Source organism: Argopecten irradians, chromosome 14 (assembly GCF_041381155.1).
Source record: "Argopecten irradians isolate NY chromosome 14, Ai_NY, whole genome shotgun sequence".
Lineage (NCBI taxonomy): Eukaryota > Metazoa > Mollusca > Bivalvia > Pectinida > Pectinidae > Argopecten > Argopecten irradians.
Genome location: NC_091147.1, coordinates 6,692,656 through 6,714,793, shown reverse-complemented (window position 1 = coordinate 6,714,793; position 22,138 = coordinate 6,692,656). Strand labels below are relative to the sequence as shown.

The window sequence follows — 22,138 nt, the reverse complement described above, 5'->3', positions numbered from 1 at the left end:
TCGACTTCGGACTAGCTATCCAAGATTACATCAGAACATGGATCTACAGTTCGGTAGCTAATGCCGATCTATTTTCCGCTTCATCTACTGCAAGCATTTTCAATTATGTCAACAGCGATTCGTTCACGAGATTAAATATAGGTTCTAGTGATCAGAACCTATAGTTATTAAAGAAACGCTGAGTTTTGATTACATCATATCCTTTGGGGAAAACGATTAGGGATTATAACGAATATTACTTCTTTAAATAGTTTCTAAAATATAAGCCGTTATATTAAACAACTTATGCCTTATACGTTTTAATACAATTATCACCCAAAACAACATTACATTTAAACGAGATGGATCTAAATCTAAACGATTTCTTAGAAATAAACAGCAGATATTTTAATGTAGTATTTAGAACTTAATGCGTCGTTATGGCAATATTTCATCAGTAGAGCCTATTAAATGTAGACTTAAGACCGACAACATTATAACCACATGCTAGAGCAAACTTTAACTCAATTAACAAGGACAGAATTCACCCAGTAAATCCCTTAGTTGACACCTGAGCACAAACAAGAACGAAAACACAGGGTGTAGAAGAATATGTTTATCGTTGGCAAAATAAATGACTCAACAATTACATGAAAAATATTTAGGTTGTTTCCTATTGATGATATACTTGAAGTGGTCATACCTATCTTAATTGTTTCCTACTTCCCTATTATTAACACGGCAATTCACAATACCCATCATTACAATCTTGTATTTATTTCTTAATATTGAAATTGATTTATCATAATTGTAAATATCAATTATGATTCATCATTATTATCGAGTACAGTACTGTTGCTGTGCTTACGGAGGCATGTGGTGTTCCAACCAGGTTATTTAGTGAGTTGTACTAAATAAAAACCAACTGTCTGCTACGTGAATGATGACCACTGTCTCCGGGATGGCCTGACATGTAGCACGCATATGCGAGTATCTTCATAATGCATGGCCATATAACATCCAAATCGTAGCAGCTCTACCTTGCAGCGGGGTTTTCTTTTCACGATTGCTTGTTAATCCGGCGCTCCATGACTACAGGATTATTCCGCGCTGTCCAGTGTAAATCAGGTAGATTCTCCGGGGGAATCGTCTGAAAAATTCTAATCCGGAAATCGCGTCATGCCCAAAGGAATTCTGGGATGCTAATTGTTTTGTTATGAAGAGAAATTTCATTATTATAGGATAGTGTTGAGAGGGTTTAAGAGTCTCGGAGCAATAGAAAATGATAGACTTCGTAGACACATATCGATAGATCCTTGAACGATGGACAGGACGGTAAGGCTCGAGTTTAAATCAATGTGGTCAGTCGGTTTAAGACGTCATCAGGGCATAAACAACGTAAGCGCAGTGAATTGAGGGAAAATGACATCGTCGTGGAACTCTATATAAAAATGACATTTTGAAATAAAGACGGATTACAATAGAAATCATAATAAGCTTGCAAATTACCAACAAAATAGACTCAAGAATATGTTTTTGTCTTTTGTAATATTGTTTATTTGTGAGATTGCTAGTCTGATATACAAAAAAATTGCTATTAAACCTACTGGGTATATACGATTGTTTTGTACATGAATGTAAGATGCGTATTCTATTGGCTAGATTGATTTTGACGGCATTATGGCATCATAATCAAACATACATATCAATGTACAATACTCATAAATGAATATCTCCTTTTAGTTCCGTCGGCCAGTATTTAAATGTATAAATTGCCGATTTTTTTTTCAAACTTTTGAAATGTCGTGCATGTGTCAATAGAGAAATGTCCGACTCTGCACATAACTATTACTGAAAGTAATCTTTTTCATACCAACGCTGTATTGAATGACCATGAAATTCTAAAGCCATGCCATCACAGAGTATAACTGGTAATCCATGTAATGTAGTGTGATATTGTACCGCAGTTGGTCTCGGATACAAAGGTCTGATTCTAGTGCACAAAGAAACTTCGACAACGGACCACCACGCCGAGAACCTCGTAGAACAAGCGTAAACAGCAGGGCGTGATCAATTGAACGAGATTCATAACACATGAATTGGCATTACATGTTGTTTTGTTGTTATCAATGACATGCGATATTAAAGAACATTGCCACCATAGTAGTGTACAGCTATATACCGTGTTTCTGTTCGGTACGGGCTATGAGTTGTGGTTTGCAGTATAATTCAGAGATATCATTAAAAAGGAGGCACAGATTCAATTTAACAAAGAGACACAACTAGAGTAAACCACAACATTAAAAAACACACATATATTACAGGTAACACGTCAAATACAACAGCCCTAAAAGACCTTTGAAGTATTTAGAGTACTTAGAGTAGTAAGTGCCGACTTTTTTTCGAATTGCCCATTGTCAATAAAACACTTCTATGATGTCCAACATTATTGTCAGTGTTGCTTGTTGCGATTGATTTACAAAGGTATTATTCTCTTGCTGCTAGCGATGTCCTGTTTCAGGTCGATACTATATAAAAGGGCTGGTTCAACCATATATAAGACTGATAGAGCGATGTATATACTTGTTGTCGGTATCCAGTACCTAACTTCAAAAACAAAGATTGGTCTTTTGGAATAATAGCTAAACCCACGTACATGTAAATTTTAAACTTTTTGGGTGAATTAATGGTTTTGTTATATGATTTGGCGTTTGTTTTGTATTCCCCATAATAACTTATTAAATAACTTTAAAGACTAGAACTAGTTATAGCTGTACACTGAACATACAGTGTTCCATCCTAACATACCTGGAATAGATTCCTGTTGGAATGCAGGATTTTCTAGTTTTCACCAACACGCAATGCATTCTGTGGAATTGCATGCTGTTTAAGCCTAGTATCTGTACGATACCACGGTATCACAGATATCACGATGGCGACATCACCAGTGTGTGTTACATAATTAGAGGAAAACACCATTATCTCAGTCGACAGGTCCAACATAGGTTTGAATGCTAACCAAATCCATCTCGGTCGTTACTGCATGATACACAGTGACTAACAGACTTACTGCATGAGTACCAGAGTATAGACGCAGAGGTGGTAAGTGGACAAGCTGGTCCAAACACATATAGCTTATATAGCTGTCCAGTGGCATTAAGTATTCAGCATGCAGGACATGGTGGTGGTTGATAATAATTCCGCAGTCAGCAGTCTTAAAGGTAAAGTCATGGACCTATGGAAGCATGTTAATTGTATTGTAGTAAGGATGACCTGTGAAAGTGGTCAGAACACCATACTAATTGATGGTGTTCATGACAACCCAAATAAGAAGATTTTTTTCAAATTATCTTATTTCACTGTAGTGCTGAGAGAAAGAATGATGGAAGGACTCATACATAGCTTCGAACATTTTTGTATCGCAAATTCACCAATATTTGCCGACAACGAAGAATGTTGGAAACTCATTTATCATAAAATCAACTGTTATGCACTGGATATGTCCTAATGCACATAAAACAACGTAGATGTATCGTATGTCCTAGCTCCAGACAATGTAATACAAATTGAGTTTAACTAACCATACTTCTGCAATAGAAACTTCCACGCCGATTAAAGACGCGCATGCAAGCTCTACAGGTATTCGTCATAATATTTCAACACATATTCCATGCAGTGTCGTTGAATATTTCTTCACACAAAGCCTGTTTACCAAATATCAAAATATACGTTTTGGTGATATCTAATTCGTTGCACTTTATATATTACATTCGTTGGGTTTCATTTCCTTAGCTTTCTTTAATTTTCCTCTCATATAAATTTTGGATGCGATATTTCGAAGATTATATTAAGTTCGAAGACTTTTAGTGTTGAAATATGAAACGGTGACATTTGTTTTTTTAGAGTATTTTTTATGTTTTTGCAAATTATCAATCACAGAGAACACCTTATGGATTTCCTTTCAGCGAGTATCAGTTGCTGTGAGCAGTACCTTATTATAATTATACACCTCTACAAGGTCCTCAATCCAGATGTAATGAAACTCATAAATGTTTAAAAGATAGACAGATTGCTGTCAGTAACATCGGTTCTCGTTTAGGGAACAGAAGTGTGCAAGGTTTAAATAATCAAAACACGTTTCTCGTCCCCCGGGATAACAAGCATCGCCATACACCTTGTTACAAATTGGTTGTTTTTTTGACCGAGTTTTGCCTTCAAAGTTGACTAATTATGGAAAAATAAGAATCGCGCAACACACACTTTCTAACTATTTCGAATGGATATTCAAAAAGGTCTTTAAAACAAACTTGATAAAGGAAAAAAGGATTTCTTAAACGAAAGCTTTGCTTCCAAAAAATATTACAAAACATGCAATTCCAAATATTACACGACTGTATATCATGCCTCGTAAAAGCTTGACCGGTGATCAAAGGTTATAAATAATTATTTTATGTTTCTTCAATTTACCTGTGATCAGATTAACCGTGCGTTTCATTTGCGGATTCGTACCAGTTGTACTTACTTGATACGGCACAGCCAAATGGAACGCGTTTGGAATTTTCCATGATGGCGGCACCCATATGAAAGATTTTTCGTCGTTAACAACAAAATTGATATAAAAGGAATACCTTAATAGTTTCGACATACATTGAAATAAATAATTCATGTTATTTAATCGAATATAAATATCACCTGTCTTTTTTCAACAAAGAAATCATTTCAATCACAAATAAAAAAAATCTCGAGTCCGTCATCTTGGATCCAAGTGGTACGCTTCTGAAAACGAACCACTTGTACCGGTTGTACGGATCTGCTGGTACGGCGCGTTCCATTTGAGATACAGCAGATTCGTATCGTTACAACTGGTACAACTCTGCAAATGGAACGCACGGTAAGTCTACAAACATTGATTAACTTTCCATGAATAGCCTTATAATATTGGTGCACCTATGTAAAAGTGACAAAAAACAAGATGTGAACGTAAAAACAATTACCAATGATCCTATTATCTAGTACAAGGCCGTTGTGCCTTTGAAAGAAATACTTTGGCCATGGAACAATAACTACAACTTGAAACTGCTGGGGTTAAAGTTGAATCTATACTGTAAGATTCGATTCTGATTTATTAGTAACTGTTTCATAACAAAGGTAGAGTAAAAAGTTACTGAAATGATACATGGTAAATTGTGTATTAAAGATTGTAACGCGATGATCGGTATCTTAATCATCTTAAGATGGCATAGATATAGGTAAAGGAAAAAATAACAATACTCAAGATGAGTTATCCTATTCTACATGTAATTATACATTTATCATGGACACCAATTCAAAATTCAAGTTAAATTAACTTAATTTGAAGAACTCTCTTCACTGATGTAAGTGGCTTGCTAGTGGGTGATGGGATCGTGTTGTGTCCCCTTGTGATATCATGTTCTTTCGTGTAATTGATACTGACACAATATGTCTTCTTACTCAATTTTAATTTTAATCTAATTTTCCATGTACGAAAGGTAGCTGTTTGTACGTTAGTCGGGTAGTATTCTCGTCCATCATCCCTATCCACACCCTTCTATATAACGCATACTACCAGGCGTAGGTTTTCGTGCTTCCATCGATACACATGATACGGAGACAATTATACGGAACTTGATTATATGGATGCCTTAAAGAAAGATTTATTTACATTTTTGTTCACGGGAAATCGACACCCTTGGTTGCAGGAAAACGTAAAAAAGTGTATATGTATATTTTATTCGTTATAAAAAAATCAGTAAAACACGTCTGAAATACTGATGGTGTCGTTTCCACATACCCATTTCATTTTCTGCGACGATGTAAGTGGCACTACCAACACGAGATGTGTTAATGCAGTATATATAACGAACGTGATTTTCCATGTCTAGGATTATCTCAGGATAAATTTTAATGTATCTTTATACAACATCTCCGCTGGCCAAGGTTAGCAACCTCTTACTCCTCTTTAGCATGTGGATCTTCCCCCATAGCTAGCCAAGATTTTAAACACGCCGGGGATAAACAAGAGCATCAGGAGAGTCAATGTCACTTCTTTGTCCAGGAGGCATGATACAGACCCGACTCACATATCACAACGATAATGATAGTTTTAACAGATGCATGTCTTTAGTATGTTTTTGTCTTTCTATGCCATATTGTAACTGCCCAGGGTTGCAGTGTCTGTCTGTAGATTTAACAATTCACCATTAGAACATTCCTTTGCGCTCAGAATAACAGTTTGGACCTGAGTTCATTTTACTTTACAGTCACGCCTGCTTGTCAAATTATTGTAATTAATACCCTGTAAAATACGTGGTATTCGAGATTCCCTTCAGTAATGGTCCTTGTTAACAGAATATTTAAATTGCATGTTCACAATAAATCTAAACTAATGTACAGAGATGCCCTGGTCTTCTAATGTCTGACTAATTCTATTATCTGACATACAGAAAAATGAAACATTAATTGTTACGGGTTTGCTCCTCTGGACTGTACATGATATAACGAAGGCGAAGCTAAATATTAATAAACGTCACGTGTGGAGTTTGAATGTTCATTGTACCTGATGAATTAGATATTATCACATTGATTAAATGAACGATGTTTGACAGTTGATCAAGAGGGAGATAGGAGTGTGTATTTCAAGGATTGTGGCTCAGGTCCGTAATGTTTTGAGCTGTTTGGCAGGTCTGGACTAATTAGTATTCATAGACACGATATTATAACGATTATTGCAATGGTATTGTTCGAGGTTTGACAATCGCGTTTGTCACATGTTAAATTTATGTGTTTGAAAAGGTTTTTGTAATTATATATAAATTATACATATTCCTATGTAATGTCTAACCGTACCGTTATCGATGGGTATAGAAACGTGTTTGCCAGACACACGCCGCTTGTCTACCTATAAATCGCGTTTATTGTGTGTTTTGTTGTCATATTAACAATATAAAGTGCCGTTTGAGTATTACAAAATTTATTTCATACGAAAGTCAGCTTTAATATCAATTTTGGCTTATGTTACTGCTAGCGTATATGTTGTTGTGGAAATAAATATTTTGAAGGTATCGTACTCTAAATAAATGACGGCTTTGGGTGATATGATGGAGTTTTAATTTCACACACAATTTGTCTTTGATGATATAAGTATCCGGTATATGATTGCGTTTGTATCAAACTAGGATAAATCGTAGTGGATGTGTATGAAGAACAGCGGATGAGAGCGGTAATATGGGTTGAGAAAGAACTTAATTGTTGAATATACATTTATGTTTATTGAACGGAACATTCTAAAAGGTCGCATTGATTTATGGAAAACTTTCTAAAAGCCGACTATCTCGTCAAATTGTACTTAATGTACGAAATCTGCAATAGACGTGTAATACTTCAAATCCTCCGAGGTCCATCTAGTAATACAATGGATCGTGTACAAGGCAAGGCTTATTTCCTATCCAATGACAATTACACTGAACATTCATTCGTCTTCATTTGACCTTTGTAAAATACCATGACCTATTTAGGCATTCTATATACACTACGCGTGCAATATAGGTCATTGCCATTCGCAACTAAGGGATGATTCACACGTGAGTTATAAATATAGAACTAGCGAATGATTGGTGTATTAATTATACATTTTTATTTGTCATGCCGTTCGCATGGAAACGCATGAACAACAGGCAAACGTTTTGTCAACAATTCAATTAAATTGATAAAGAGATATGTTGTGTTAGTCATGCGGTACGGAAAACTGAACAATGATTGATGAACTGAATAATTTACACGGATGTCTGATTGCTCCGTTTAATACATTGGTAAATCAATGCAGATATGAAGCTTTGAAACATACACTCTGAAATACATGTGGATATCTTTAACACATTCATGTGCCTAATTTTATCACTTATCATCTCATAGTGTTTTCTTTGAATTTAAGGGTCTGCTCTAGTGAATAGTCAAAATTTTCTCATGACTAATATACATTTTTGGAAATAGATGATTAATGAGTTATTATAAATCAAAAATAGCCATTTGATGTAAATAATGATTTTCACTGTTTTGGGCATAAACACGGCAAACTACTGTAAAGCAATATTTTGCAAATTAGATGCCTGATAAGTACATGTATTAAATATTTACAAAATTGTCAAAAGCAGTGTTTTCTTTTTATAATAAGAACATATTAATATCACACAATCAACCAATTATTTTTGCCTAGCACAGCCGTATATATTAACCCTACCCTCCCCCCCTGTAATTTAAAAATGAAAATACCTTTTTTAACAACTTTTGGCACATTTAACTCTTCACAGAAAAAGAAAAAGTTCCCATGGCTATCTTTTTTCAGCAACAATTTACCTGATATAGCTAAATATGTTGTAGCGCCGGCGAGTTTAGTAAAATATATTGAAGTAAAAAAAAAGTGTGAAATTTCACCTCTCTGCAAAATGAAAGAAATGCAACTTTTCAAAATAGCCGCCAATTGGTCATTTCCTACAATTTGTGAATAAAAAATTCTTAAAGCAATAGAAATATAATTTTGACATATGATGTATGTTCCATATTGTACCTTGTTAAAACTTGCGACCCTTAGTCTTTAAACATTACAAAAACTCTTTGATTAGTGAGACTCAAACCTCACCAGAGCAGATCCTTAACGGTCAATCAAACAGCTGGGGTAATTTATAGCCAAAATATTATTTTTCAAATTTTAATCTATTGTGCTCATATATAATACTAAAAATGAATCTTTAGATGATATACTAGAATATATATACACTGAGTACCGGAAAAATCCAGCGACCCGATGTCAGTACTTGGAAATTGCCCCACATTTGATACTAACTCTCAGCCTAGAGGTTAAGGGCTTATGGTAATATATCGGGACATCGTAATCATTGGGCCACTATAGCCCACACTTTTTATATGAGCCAAACGGTTTCTGATCTTATTCTATAGCTCTTTTTTCTATATAAACTAAAGCGTTTCCAATATAGATAATAAAAACAATATTATTCCGCCGCTATTTGTATAAGAATAGTGGTAATCTACTTAGTTATTATCCACTCTACAATTCGATTTCAACTATCTTTAAAGTTTTTCTTATTTCACCTAGGGTTAATGTCAATATTCAATTTTTCAAAATTCACACTTAAATTAATTTCCCACGTACGAATCTATCCGTTTGTTGAAAAAAACTCAGTTTTAAAGCTTTTATCACAAAATTCCATACAATTTTTTAATTGTGCTTGGTGTATAATGAACAGCAAAATAGTAATCGGAGGGAATAACATGTTCGACCTACATATAAAAACATGATCTCTTGTGGTACAGCTGACTGAGAAGACATCTCCACTTATCTTTTAAACATTAATTGTACTTGTAGAAAATTAAACGATCCCCACACACCTATTAAATATGGCAGTATCATAACGAAAACGTCAAGGTATTTGTTAGCCAGGTAAAATATCGACCGTTCTGTAAGGTACAGTATTAAACATCGATACACATGTTATATATATGATTAAATCTGTTATATTTTTGTTATATATGTAACATCGCCACGTCTCATTACATTGTGTGTATCCGATTGTTTTCATAACACAATGACAATATCGTATTAAAACTTTGGTACCATATTATAGTATATAACCTGGTAAATACAGTACAGTAAATAATGCATGAGTGTTCTTTGTTCAAACGTAGTGTCAACCGGGTCTCTTCGCACATGTATACAATAATATAATCACAAAACCACACACAAAGTAGTACCACACTCCCAAAGCATCCACATAACCACGAACAAATTAGTAACACCATCCCAAAACATCCACATAACTTCGAACAAAACAGTTACACCATCCCAAAACATCCACATGACTACGAACAAAGCAGTAACACCATCAACATCAAGCAGTAACAGCATACACCCCAAAACATCCACATAACTACGAACAAAACAGTTACACCATCCCAAAACATTCACATGACTACGAACAAAGCAGTAACACCATCCAAAACATCCATATAATCACGAACAAAGCAGTGACACCATCCCAAAACATCCACATAACCACAAACAAAGCAGTAACACAATCCCAAAAAACATCCACATAACCACGAACAAAGCAGTAACACCATCCCAAAACATCCACATAACCACGAACAAAGCAGTAACACCATCCCAAAACATCCACATAACTACGAACAAAGCAGTGACACCATCCCAAAACATCCATATAACCACGAACAAAGTAATAACAACATCCAAAAACATCCAAAAACATCCACATAACCACAGACAAACTAGTAACATCATTCCAAAATATCCTTTGTATAAGTCAGTAATTGTGTCAGTAACTGCAAATGTTTGAAGGTTTCGTGAGATACCATTACTTATGTACAACAGCAAACATAAAGTTGACATTCTAAGATACGAAACAAATCATCCTAATGGCACAATTCTTTGTTTAAACTGCAAATACTATCATATATTTATCTTATTACACTATCATTAAATCAATAGCGTATTAAGATAGAAATGGGGAAAAAAACATCATGTGTATGATGTTGCGCAATACCTGCAATTAGTAAGCAAACACATTCCTCATTATCCTATATTATTTGTTTTACTAAAGTAGCGCATTGAAACCTACATAAAGTATCGACAGTTTAACATCCACACAGAACTCAATAGATAAGTTTAAGGCATCCGAGTTCTGGTGGTTGGATATTGTCTACGTTTTGGGAATTAAACAAGTGGTCGTATTTCAACTTTGTCAGCAAAACGCAGAAAATGAAAACTCCGATAAATGTATGATTTCTGAATGTACTAAAAGCTTTGTCGCCCGTTCATTTTATACCATTATAATACAATCAAACAAACTATTTCGAGCAGTACATTTATCATCAGACACCGAATGCCACTGGGAACCCTGTCTCTAGTCCTAGACTAGCATTGACCCGGCAGAAACCTTGACTACCGTCCCTAACTCAATCTTGGGGATTGCGTCTTAGATTCTTTGAAAACTGCACCCAAACATTGAGATAGAATCATTCCTTTGTGTAACGATACTGACTAGTCTTCATTATTTAAGCTGCACTATCAACGGTAGATGTAGAGGTTTAAGTGAAATTTTGTGAATGAAACTTTCTAAGACATGAATTATACATTAAAACTAAAATTACTTTGCAGCCTAATTGTAATTAGGATTAAACAGACTCACCTGTGCTGGCCCGAAGCCAATCGAACTGCCGCTAACATCACAATTATGCTGGCTAGCTGTGTCATGGTGAAAGCGTGAATCAAATACCACTCGCTAGCTCCTAACTTCCAACAATACAGAATTATAACTCCATCACTCTAATATACCCGCTGAATCCTTCCCAACATCATCTGTCAATCACGCTCAATTAACGTCACATGACCAGTTAAGCCACGCCTCCCCCAAATAAAACTGACCAGTACTAGGCGTTGTGGGCGGATAGAACACAGCTATGTACAGAGGGGCTGGTAGATCTGTAATTATACTGGGTGGTGACTGGGAGGAAATCTCGTTATATTACATTCAATGTAGTACGAACACTGCCAACTGTAGTTCACATTAAGATTAATATCATAAGTACGTACAGGAAAAGACCATGTGAAAAAGACATTGGTTTACAAGTGTTAAATGTTAAAACTGATTTTACAAAGAGACGATGAGATTCATATAATAAAATTCCGCTGAATTTGTACCTATAAGAAACCTCCTATATCTTTACATCATTAAAATTATACCATTAAGAATTCTTATTATGTTATTGGCATTTACTTACTTACTTTAGAGCACACATATCTAACGTCTCGCAGCCAAATTAAACTTGAGTATTTTTGACCGTACATATACATTTCACGGCTATAATCAAAGTGTTTTCCAGTATCGGAAATGTCACCAAAATTAAGGTCTCATTAGTATAACTAATACTATAGCCTGCTCGTCATTCCTGTTATTAACTTCAATCTGATACAATAAAAAATATTCACTTGTAGTAAATTCAATGTTCTAGGTCATAAAATGCATTGACATTCAAAACCTTTTATATTTTGCATTTCTGTGGAACTACTAGAGTCCCGTCTCCAATTGTCTCCAAACTGGTTGGTTTGGGTTATCATGCTTAGCGTCTGATTTCCGGCCGGGGAGATTTAAGGACGCGGCCTCATGTGTGCAACGCGTTAAGTAGTGCTGTTTGTGAAGTGTACCTTGTAATAGTGGAACTCTTCACTTTTTATAGTGTTATCTATGTTACTATTAAACATCATGTCAACGAAGACACCGAACAAGCGCACACACCGACCTAACCTAAGAAAGTGTTTTAACGTTCCGTTTAAGGAAATTTTCTATCAATTTTAGATAAAATCATTCTATATTCCTAAGACATATGAGAAATGTTGCCAGTTGTCTTTTTTCATGGGTTTACTAGTGATGAATCCACTTTAATTCAGTTTTCGATCAACTCCTATTTCCCAGTTCCGTTTAAGTAAAACGGAACTCGGAACCAGTTCCGAGTTCCGTTTAAGGAAATTTTCTATCTTTTAGATAAAATCATTCTATATGCCTAAGACATATGAGAAATGTTGCCTGTTGTCTTTTTCATGGGTTACTAGTGATGGCAATCTACTTTAATTTAGTTTTCGATCAACTTTCCTATCTCCCAGTTCCGTTTAAGTAAAAACGGAACTCGGAACCAGTTCCGAGTTCCGTTTAAGGAAATTTTCTATCATTTTAGATAAAATCATTCTATATATGCCTAAGACATATGAGAAATGTTGCCTGTTGTCATTTTTTTCATGGGTTACTAGTGGCAAATCCACTTTAATTTAGTTTTCGATCGACTTCCATTTCCCAGTTCCGTTTAAGTAAAACGGAACTCGGAACCAGTTCCGAGTTCCGTTTAAGGAAATTTTCTATCTATTTAGATAAAATCATTCTATATGCCTAAGACATATGAGAAATGTTGCCTGTTGTCTTTTTTCATGGGTTACTAGTGATGAATCCACTTTAATTTAGTTTTCGATCAACTCTATTTCCCAGTTCCGTTTAAGTAAAACGGAACTCGGAACCAGTTCCGAGTTCCGTTTAAGGAAATTTTCTATCTATTTTAGATAAAATCATTCTATATGCCTAAGACATATGAGAAATGTTGCCTGTTGTCTTTTTTCATGGGTTAATAGTGATGAATCCACTTTAATTCAGTTTTCGATCAACTCCTATTTCCCAGTTCCGTTTAAGTAAAACGGAACTCGGAACCAGTTCCGAGTTCCGTTTAAGGAAATTTTCTATCTATTTAGATAAAATCATTCTATATGCCTAAGACATATGAGATAATGTTGCCTGTTGTCATTTTTCATGGGTTACTAGTGATGAATCCACTTTAATTTAGTTTTCGATCAACTCCCATTTCCCAGTTCCGTTTAAGTAAAACGGAACTCGGAACCAGTTCCGAGTTCCGTTTAAGGAAATTTTCTATCTATTTAGATAAAATCATTCTATATGCCTAAGACATATGAGAAATGTTGCCAGTTGTCTTTTTTCATGGGTTACTAGTGATGAATCCACTTTAATTCAGTTTTCGATCAACTCCCATTTCCCAGTTCCGTTTAAGTAAAACGGAACTCGGAACCAGTTCCGAGTTCCGTTTAAGGAAATTTTCTATCATTTTAGATAAAATCATTCAATATGCCTAAGACATATGAGAAATGTTGCCAGTTGTCTTTTTTCATGGGTTACTAGTGATGGAAATCTACTTTAATTTAGTTTTCGATCAACTCCTATTTCCCAGTTCCGTTTAAGTAAAACGGAACTCGGAACCAGTTCCGAGTTCCGTTTAAGGAAATTTTCTATCTATTTTAGATAAAATCATTCTATATGCCTAAGACATATGAGAAATGTTGCCAGTTTGTCATTTTTTCATGGGTTACTAGTGGCAATCCACTTTAATTTAGTTTTCGATCGACTTCCATTTCCCAGTTCCGTTTAAGTAAAACGGAACTCGGAACCAGTTCCGAGTTCCGTTTAAGGAAATTTTCTATCTATTTTAGATAAAATCATTCAATATGCCTAAGACATATGAGAAATGTTGCCTGTTGTCATTTTTCATGGGTTACTAGTGGCAAAATCCACTTTAATTTAGTTTTCGATCAACTTCCATTTCCCAGTTCCGTTTAAGTAAAACGGAACTCGGAACCAGTTCCGAGTTCCGTTTAAGGAAATTTTCTATCATTTTAGATAAAATCATTCTATATGCCTAAGACATATGAGAAATGTTGCCTGTTGTCTTTTTTCATGGGTTACTAGTGATGAATCCACTTTAATTTAGTTTTCGATCAACTCCCATTTCCCAGTTCCGTTTAAGTAAAACGGAACTCGGAACCAGTTCCGAGTTCCGTTTAAGGAAATTTTTCTATCTATTTAGATAAAATCATTCTATATGCCTAAGACATATGAGAAATGTTGCCTGTTGTCATTTTTTCATGGGTTACTAGTGATGAAATCCACTTTAATTTAGTTTTCGATCAACTTCCATTTCCCAGTTCCGTTTAAGTAAAACGGAACTCGGAACCAGTTCCGAGTTCCGTTTAAGGAAATTTTCTATCTATTTAGATAAAATCATTCTATATGCCTAAGACATATGAGAAATGTTGCCAGTTGTCTTTTTTCATGGGTTACTAGTGATGAATCCACTTTAATTTAGTTTTCGATCAACTCCCATTTCCCAGTTCCGTTTAAGTAAAACGGAACTCGGAACCAGTTCCGAGTTCCGTTTAAGGAAATTTTCTATCTATTTTAGATAAAATCATTCTATATGCCTAAGACATATGAGAAATGTTGCCTGTTGTCTTTTTTCATGGGTTACTAGTGATGAATCCACTTTAATTTAGTTTTCGATCAACTCCCATTTCCCAGTTCCGTTTAAGTAAAACGGAACTCGGAACCAGTTCCGAGTTCCGTTTAAGGAAATTTTCTATCATTTTAGATAAAATCATTCTATATGCCTAAGACATATGAGAAATGTTGCCTGTTGTCTTTTTTCATGGGTTACTAGTGATGAATCCACTTTAATTTAGTTTTCGATCAACTCCCATTTCCCAGTTCCGTTTAAGTAAAACGGAACTCGGAACCAGTTCCGAGTTCCGTTTAAGGAAATTTTCTATCTATTTAGATAAAATCATTCTATATGCCTAAGACATATGAGAAATGTTGCCAGTTGTCTTTTTTCATGGGTTACTAGTGATGAATCCACTTTAATTCAGTTTTCGATCAACTCCCATTTCCCAGTTCCGTTTAAGTAAAACGGAACTCGGAACCAGTTCCGAGTTCCGTTTAAGGAAATTTTCTATCATTTTAGATAAAATCATTCAATATGCCTAAGACATATGAATAATGTTGCCTGTTGTCATTTTTCATGGGTTACTAGTGGCAAATCCACTTTAATTTAGTTTTCGATCGACTTCCATTTCCCAGTTCCGTTTAAGTAAAACGGAACTCGGAACCAGTTCCGAGTTCCGTTTAAGGAAATTTTCTATCATTTTAGATAAAATCATTCTATATGCCTAAGACATATGAGAAATGTTGCCAGTTGTCTTTTTTCATGGGTTACTAGTGATGAATCCACTTTAATTCAGTTTTCGATCAACTCCTATTTCCCAGTTCCGTTTAAGTAAAACGGAACTCGGAACCAGTTCCGAGTTCCGTTTAAGGAAATTTTCTATCTATTTAGATAAAATCATTCTATATGCCTAAGACATATGAGAAATGTTGCCAGTTGTCTTTTTTCATGGGTTACTAGTGATGAATCCACTTTAATTCAGTTTTCGATCAACTCCTATTTCCCAGTTCCGTTTAAGTAAAACGGAACTCGGAACCAGTTCCGAGTTCCGTTTAAGGAAATTTTCTATCATTTTAGATAAAATCATTCTATATGCCTAAGACATATGAGAAATGTTGCCAGTTGTCTTTTTTCATGGGTTACTAGTGATGAATCCACTTTAATTTAGTTTTCGATCAACTTCCATTTCCCAGTTCCGTTTAAGTAAAACGGAACTCGGAACCAGTTCCGAGTTCCGTTTAAGGAAATTTTCTATCTATTTAGATAAAATCATTCTATATGCCTAAGACATATGAGAAATGTTGCCTGTTGTCTTTTTTCATGGGTTACTAGTGATGAATCCACTTTAATTTAGTTTTCGATCAACTCCTATTTCCCAGTTCCGTTTAAGTAAAACGGAACTCGGAACCAGTTCCGAGTTCCGTTTAAGGAAATTTTCTATCTATTTAGATAAAATCATTCTATATGCCTAAGACATATGAGAAATGTTGCCAGTTGTCTTTTTCATGGGTTACTAGTGATGAATCCACTTTAATTTAGTTTTCGATCAACTCCCATTTCCCAGTTCCGTTTAAGTAAAACGGAACTCGGAACCAGTTCCGAGTTCCGTTTAAGGAAATTTTCTATCTATTTAGATAAAATCATTCTATATGCCTAAGACATATGAGAAATGTTGCCTGTTGTCTTTTTTCATGGGTTACTAGTGATGAATCCACTTTAATTCAGTTTTCGATCAACTCCTATTTCCCAGTTCCGTTTAAGTAAAACGGAACTCGGAACCAGTTCCGAGTTCCGTTTAAGGAAATTTTCTATCATTTTAGATAAAATCATTCTATATGCCTAAGACATATGAGATAATGTTGCCTGTTGTCATTTTTCATGGGTTACTAGTGGCAATCCACTTTAATTTAGTTTTCGATCAACTTCCATTTCCCAGTTCCGTTTAAGTAAAACGGAACTCGGAACCAGTTCCGAGTTCCGTTTAAGGAAATTTTCTATCTATTTAGATAAAATCATTCTATATGCCTAAGACATATGAGAAATGTTGCCAGTTGTCTTTTTTCATGGGTTACTAGTGATGAATCCACTTTAATTTAGTTTTCGATCAACTCCTATTTCCCAGTTCCGTTTAAGTAAAACGGAACTCGGAACCAGTTCCGAGTTCCGTTTAAGGAAATTTTCTATCATTTTTAGATAAAATCATTCTATATGCCTAAGACATATGAGAAATGTTGCCAGTTGTCTTTTTTCATGGGTTACTAGTGATGGATCTACTTTAATTCAGTTTTTGATCAACTCCTATCTCCCAGTTCCGTTTAAGTAAAACGGAACTCGGAACCAGTTCCGAGTTCCGTTTAAGGAAATTTTCTATCATTTTAGATAAAATCATTCAATATGCCTAAGACATATGAATAATGTTGCCTGTTGTCATTTTTCATGGGTTACTAGTGGCTAATCCACTTTAATTTAGTTTTCGATCGACTTCCATTTCCCAGTTCCGTTTAAGTAAAACGGAACTCGGAACCAGTTCCGAGTTCCGTTTAAGGAAATTTTCTATCTATTTAGATAAAATCATTCTATATGCCTAAGACATATGAGAAATGTTGCCAGTTGTCTTTTTTCATGGGTTACTAGTGATGAATCCACTTTAATTCAGTTTTCGATCAACTCCCATTTCCGAGTTCCGTTTAAGTAAAACGGAACTCGGAACCAGTTCCGAGTTCCGTTTAAGGAAATTTTCTATCATTTTAGATAAAATCATTCTATATGCCTAAGACATATGAGAAATGTTGCCAGTTGTCTTTTTTCATGGGTTACTAGTGATGAATCCACTTTAATTCAGTTTTCGATCAACTCCTATTTCCCAGTTCCGTTTAAGTAAAACGGAACTCGGAACCAGTTCCGAGTTCCGTTTAAGGAAATTTTCTATCATTTTAGATAAAATCATTCTATATGCCTAAGACATATGAGAAATGTTGCCTGTTGTCTTTTTTCATGGGTTACTAGTGATGAATCCACTTTAATTTAGTTTTCGATCAACTCCTATTTCCCAGTTCCGTTTAAGTAAAACGGAACTCGGAACCAGTTCCGAGTTCCGTTTAAGGAAATTTTCTATCTATTTAGATAAAATCATTCTATATGCCTAAGACATATGAGAAATGTTGCCTGTTGTCTTTTTTCATGGGTTACTAGTGATGAATCCACTTTAATTCAGTTTTCGATCAACTCCTATTTCCCAGTTCCGTTTAAGTAAAACGGAACTCGGAACCAGTTCCGAGTTCCGTTTAAGGAAATTTTCTATCTATTTAGATAAAATCATTCTATATTCCTAAGACATATGAGAAATGTTGCCTGTTGTCTTTTTTCATCGGTTACTAGTGAGGAATCCACTTTAATTTAGGTTTCGATCAACTCCTATTTCCCAGTTCCGTTTAAGTAAAACGGAACTCGGAACCAGTTCCGAGTTCCGTTTAAGGAAATTTTCTATCATTTTGGATAAAATCATTTTATATGCCTAAGACATATGAGCAATGTTGCCAGTTGTCTTTTTTATGGGTTTACTAGTGATGAATTTACTATAATTCAGTTTTCGATCAACTCCCATTTCCGAGTTCCGTTTAAGTAAAACGAAACTCGAGTTATGTTTAAGGAAATTTTCTATCATTTTAGATAAAAGCAGTCAATGTGCTTGGGACATAATAGAATTGTTGCCTGTTCCGAGTTACGTTGAAGAATTTTTTAATGAATAGACTACGAACCAGACCTGAGTTCCGTTTAGGCCGATGCTGGCGTAGACATTGCTGTTAAAGACTGAATATCCTGATGCTTATAATCGCATCGCAATACGGGTGCCTTTTAGTAATCAGGTTGTCCGTCTGCCTGTCGATCGGTCCGTCCGTCTGTATGGTTGTCTGTCCGCCTGTCCGTCCGGCTGTCTCGCTTTTTGTTACCACTATTTATCAAAAGACAAGGAACTGTTTCAAATTTCATTTGTAGGTTACCCCGGCGCCCATGTTTTGTATACTGCATTTTGGGACCAATTGGTCAACATGATGGCCGATAAGCATATATTTTGGATTTTGATAGTTGAAAATTGTTACCCTTTTATCTTAGAAAGTACCAACTGGATCGGTCTCAAATTTTATAGGTAGATTTCCCTTAGGATCTTGTTGTGCATATGACATTTTTGGATAGATCTATTAAAACAATGGCTCTGAAGGACATTAGTTGTCGATGGGCCATAAAACTCGTTCAAGCAAATTCATCAAGATGGCCAAGAGGCAGCCATCTTGTATTTTGATATTTACAGTTTAAAAAAAAGAAAAGATCTCTTTTTCCATTGTCAGAAATATATACTACTTTGGTAGGCGCCGATAATTCTCTGGGACCTTTTGTACTATACTGTCATCAATCTTTTTCGAGTGATAGCTTCAATTGTATATTCCATTTTCTAATCGTAATGTAGATTGAGCGGGGCCTTTTCTGATATGTCAGTGTTTTAGTTTTTTTACAGGAATCGTCTTTTGAACCTTCAATAACATAAAGTCACAGTAAAATTCTATATATCGTCGATTTCTTAAACGGAGCCAATAACGAGGTCCCCGTTCCGTTTTAGATTACATGTATACCAAAAATAGGAACCAGACCTGAGTTCCTTTTAACCCCACGCTTGCAAATTCCATGTTAAAGCTGACGATGCAAGTTAAAAAATATATATTTGAGATTTAAAACAATTTTTTTTTTTTCAAATATCGTTTCTGAGACAACCCTTTGCGTTTCTAAGGACGGGCAGTCGCCATTTTGTTTTAACTCTGCTTGGATAGAAAACGCCTACCGGCCCCTAAATAAAGCGCATGGATCGACACACTTGCGCTCTATCATGTACATATAGACCTAGCAGTTGTCCACTGTGTATCACCTACTAATACGTAAAAAAAACACTTACCTGTAAATCTGTGTAGGGCTTATTTTAGCAAGAATACATGTCAAATCCTCTAAGTTGTCATTTAGATGCTTGTCATAACCTAATTACAATCACTGGATTGCAGCTCCACAGACGTCATCAGCCAGGTCCACCTCTCCTTGAACGTTTCGACTTTGAACGTCCTCAAGATGGCGAGTCGACAAAGGTTGGCCAAATCACTGCCCGTCTGTGGATAGTGTCCAGCTCATGTGTTGTCGTCTCCACCACAGCCAGCTGGACGACTTCTCTGCTGTTCTTGACAGTCGGTCCACTGCTGCTTTTCTGTCTCTGCCCTTCACACCCAGTGCTGCAAACATGCTTCATGTGGAATGTGCAGGTAATCCTCTGCATACTATCTCCACTCTAGGGCCCCGATGTCTCCTACAAATTCTTCATACTTCCCCTTCTTTCGCTCAAATGCCTCCTCACATCTTTCTTCCCATGGAACTGTCAATTCCACAGTGACCATTTTCTTTCCCTGCGTTGACCATATGAGGATATCTGGACGCAGATTGGTCTGGATGATTTCGGGGGATGCCAGTCTTCTGTCTAAATCGACCCTCATCTCCCAGTTCTGTGCGCCGTCAAGGATACCCCCCTGGTGAACAGTTGAAGAAGTGTGTCCTCCCTCCCCGCCTCGTACAAAGTTGATGAATGTACAACCCTTAACAGGCTTCCGCTTCTAATCCTCTCCCTCTCCAGGATGTCAGCCAGTTCATTTAGCACCTTGTCATGGCGCCATCTGTAGCGTCCTTGCGTAAGGGCGACATTGTATCCTGATAGTACAAGCGCAAGGTTCCCTGGTCGGTTGCACAATGGACAGTCTGGAGTCTCAGTCAAGCCCCACCTATGAAGGTTAGTAGGCGAGGGAAGCAGGTCGTAAACTGACCTCAGCAGGAACTGGATTCGGCAAGGTTCCATAAGCCAGATGTCCGACCAAGACAGTCTTCTGTCTATAGTTCCCCACCTCGTCCATGCTCCCTGGGCTCCCAATATCCACCACTTTGGCTTTCCTGATTTCCTCTCCTCCATTTTCCTGATGTTGTCCTGTACCATCTTCCTCTTGCCGGCTTTTTCTGATGTCCCCCAGCGCTGCACATGACTTGTACCCAGTCCCTGGCATCATACGCACGTTGTACCAACGATGCCTTGATGTCTCAGTCGGCTCTCATCTGCCTCTACTGCGTTGCTTGCAGACCATTTTCCTCCCCGTTCTCGTCTCTATGCCCGCGAATCTGATGTTATCGTCTTTTGAGTGCCTCACAGTCATCACCTGTCTTGCCTTAATCACCTTGAACTCCTCAACCAGTGATGAAATTGGGAGCTGTACAGGCCAACGCTCGTGAAGCTTGGGGGTACTGCTAGCCATCTTCGCAAGAACTTGCTGATGGTTCTTTCCAGTGCCTCTACTGTCGTTGTTGTAACCTCATACAATGTGCGCGGCCACGTCAGACGAATCCTGGGATCCACGGAACCAGACCTGAGTTCCTTTTAACCCCATGCTTGCAAATTCCATGTTAAAGCTGACGATGCAAGTTTAAAAAATATACATTTGAGATTTAAAACAATAATTTTTTTTTCAAATATCGTTTCTGAGATAACCCTTTGCGTTTCTAAGGACGGGCAGTCGCCATTTTGTATTAACTCTGCTTGGATAGAACACGCCTACCGGCCCCTAAATAAAGCGCATGGATCAACACACTTGCGCTCAGTCATGTACATATAGACCTAGCAGCTGTCCACTGTGTATCACCTACTAATACGTAAAAATTCCACTTACCTGTAAATCTGTGTGGGGCTTATTTTAGCAAGAATACATGTCAAATCCTCTAAGTTGTCATTTAGATGCTTGACAAAATAAAATTCCAACACAAGTGAATAGAAATCCAAATTGATAATCCGTCCACAAATCTCCACGTATATCATCGTACTCGATGCTCTCGACTGGCTATATACACGTGACGTAGCTGTCCCAAACGGGCGACAACTACCAAGGACACAAACGTGTCGATGTAAGTGTAAATTTTGTATATATTGAAGTGTTTTATTAGTTCTTATTATACATATTTTGGGATCTAGCTGACAACACATTTATGTATTTCTTCATTGAAATCTTGTCAGGTGAGTGCAATGTTTATCTTCAGTTTGACATTGTTATTTTGCAATATCACGGCATGTGTATCTTAGACCAGGTATGTTTAGAATGATGCACGTGTGTCAAGTCCCGTGCTTTTTTATAAGGGGTGGCCAGTGGTGGTTACTAAGCAGAGCAAAAGAAAAATGGCTGCCACTTTCTTGGATACGGCACCGTTA

General features: G+C 36.3%; 1 pseudogene; it reads right to left on the bottom strand.

The window, feature by feature from the left end:
* Positions 1–11,363, bottom strand: part of LOC138307904 (feeding circuit activating peptides-like) — a 35,990-nt pseudogene extending 24,627 nt beyond the window's left edge.
* Between the last annotated feature and the right edge of the window lie 10,775 nt (positions 11,364–22,138).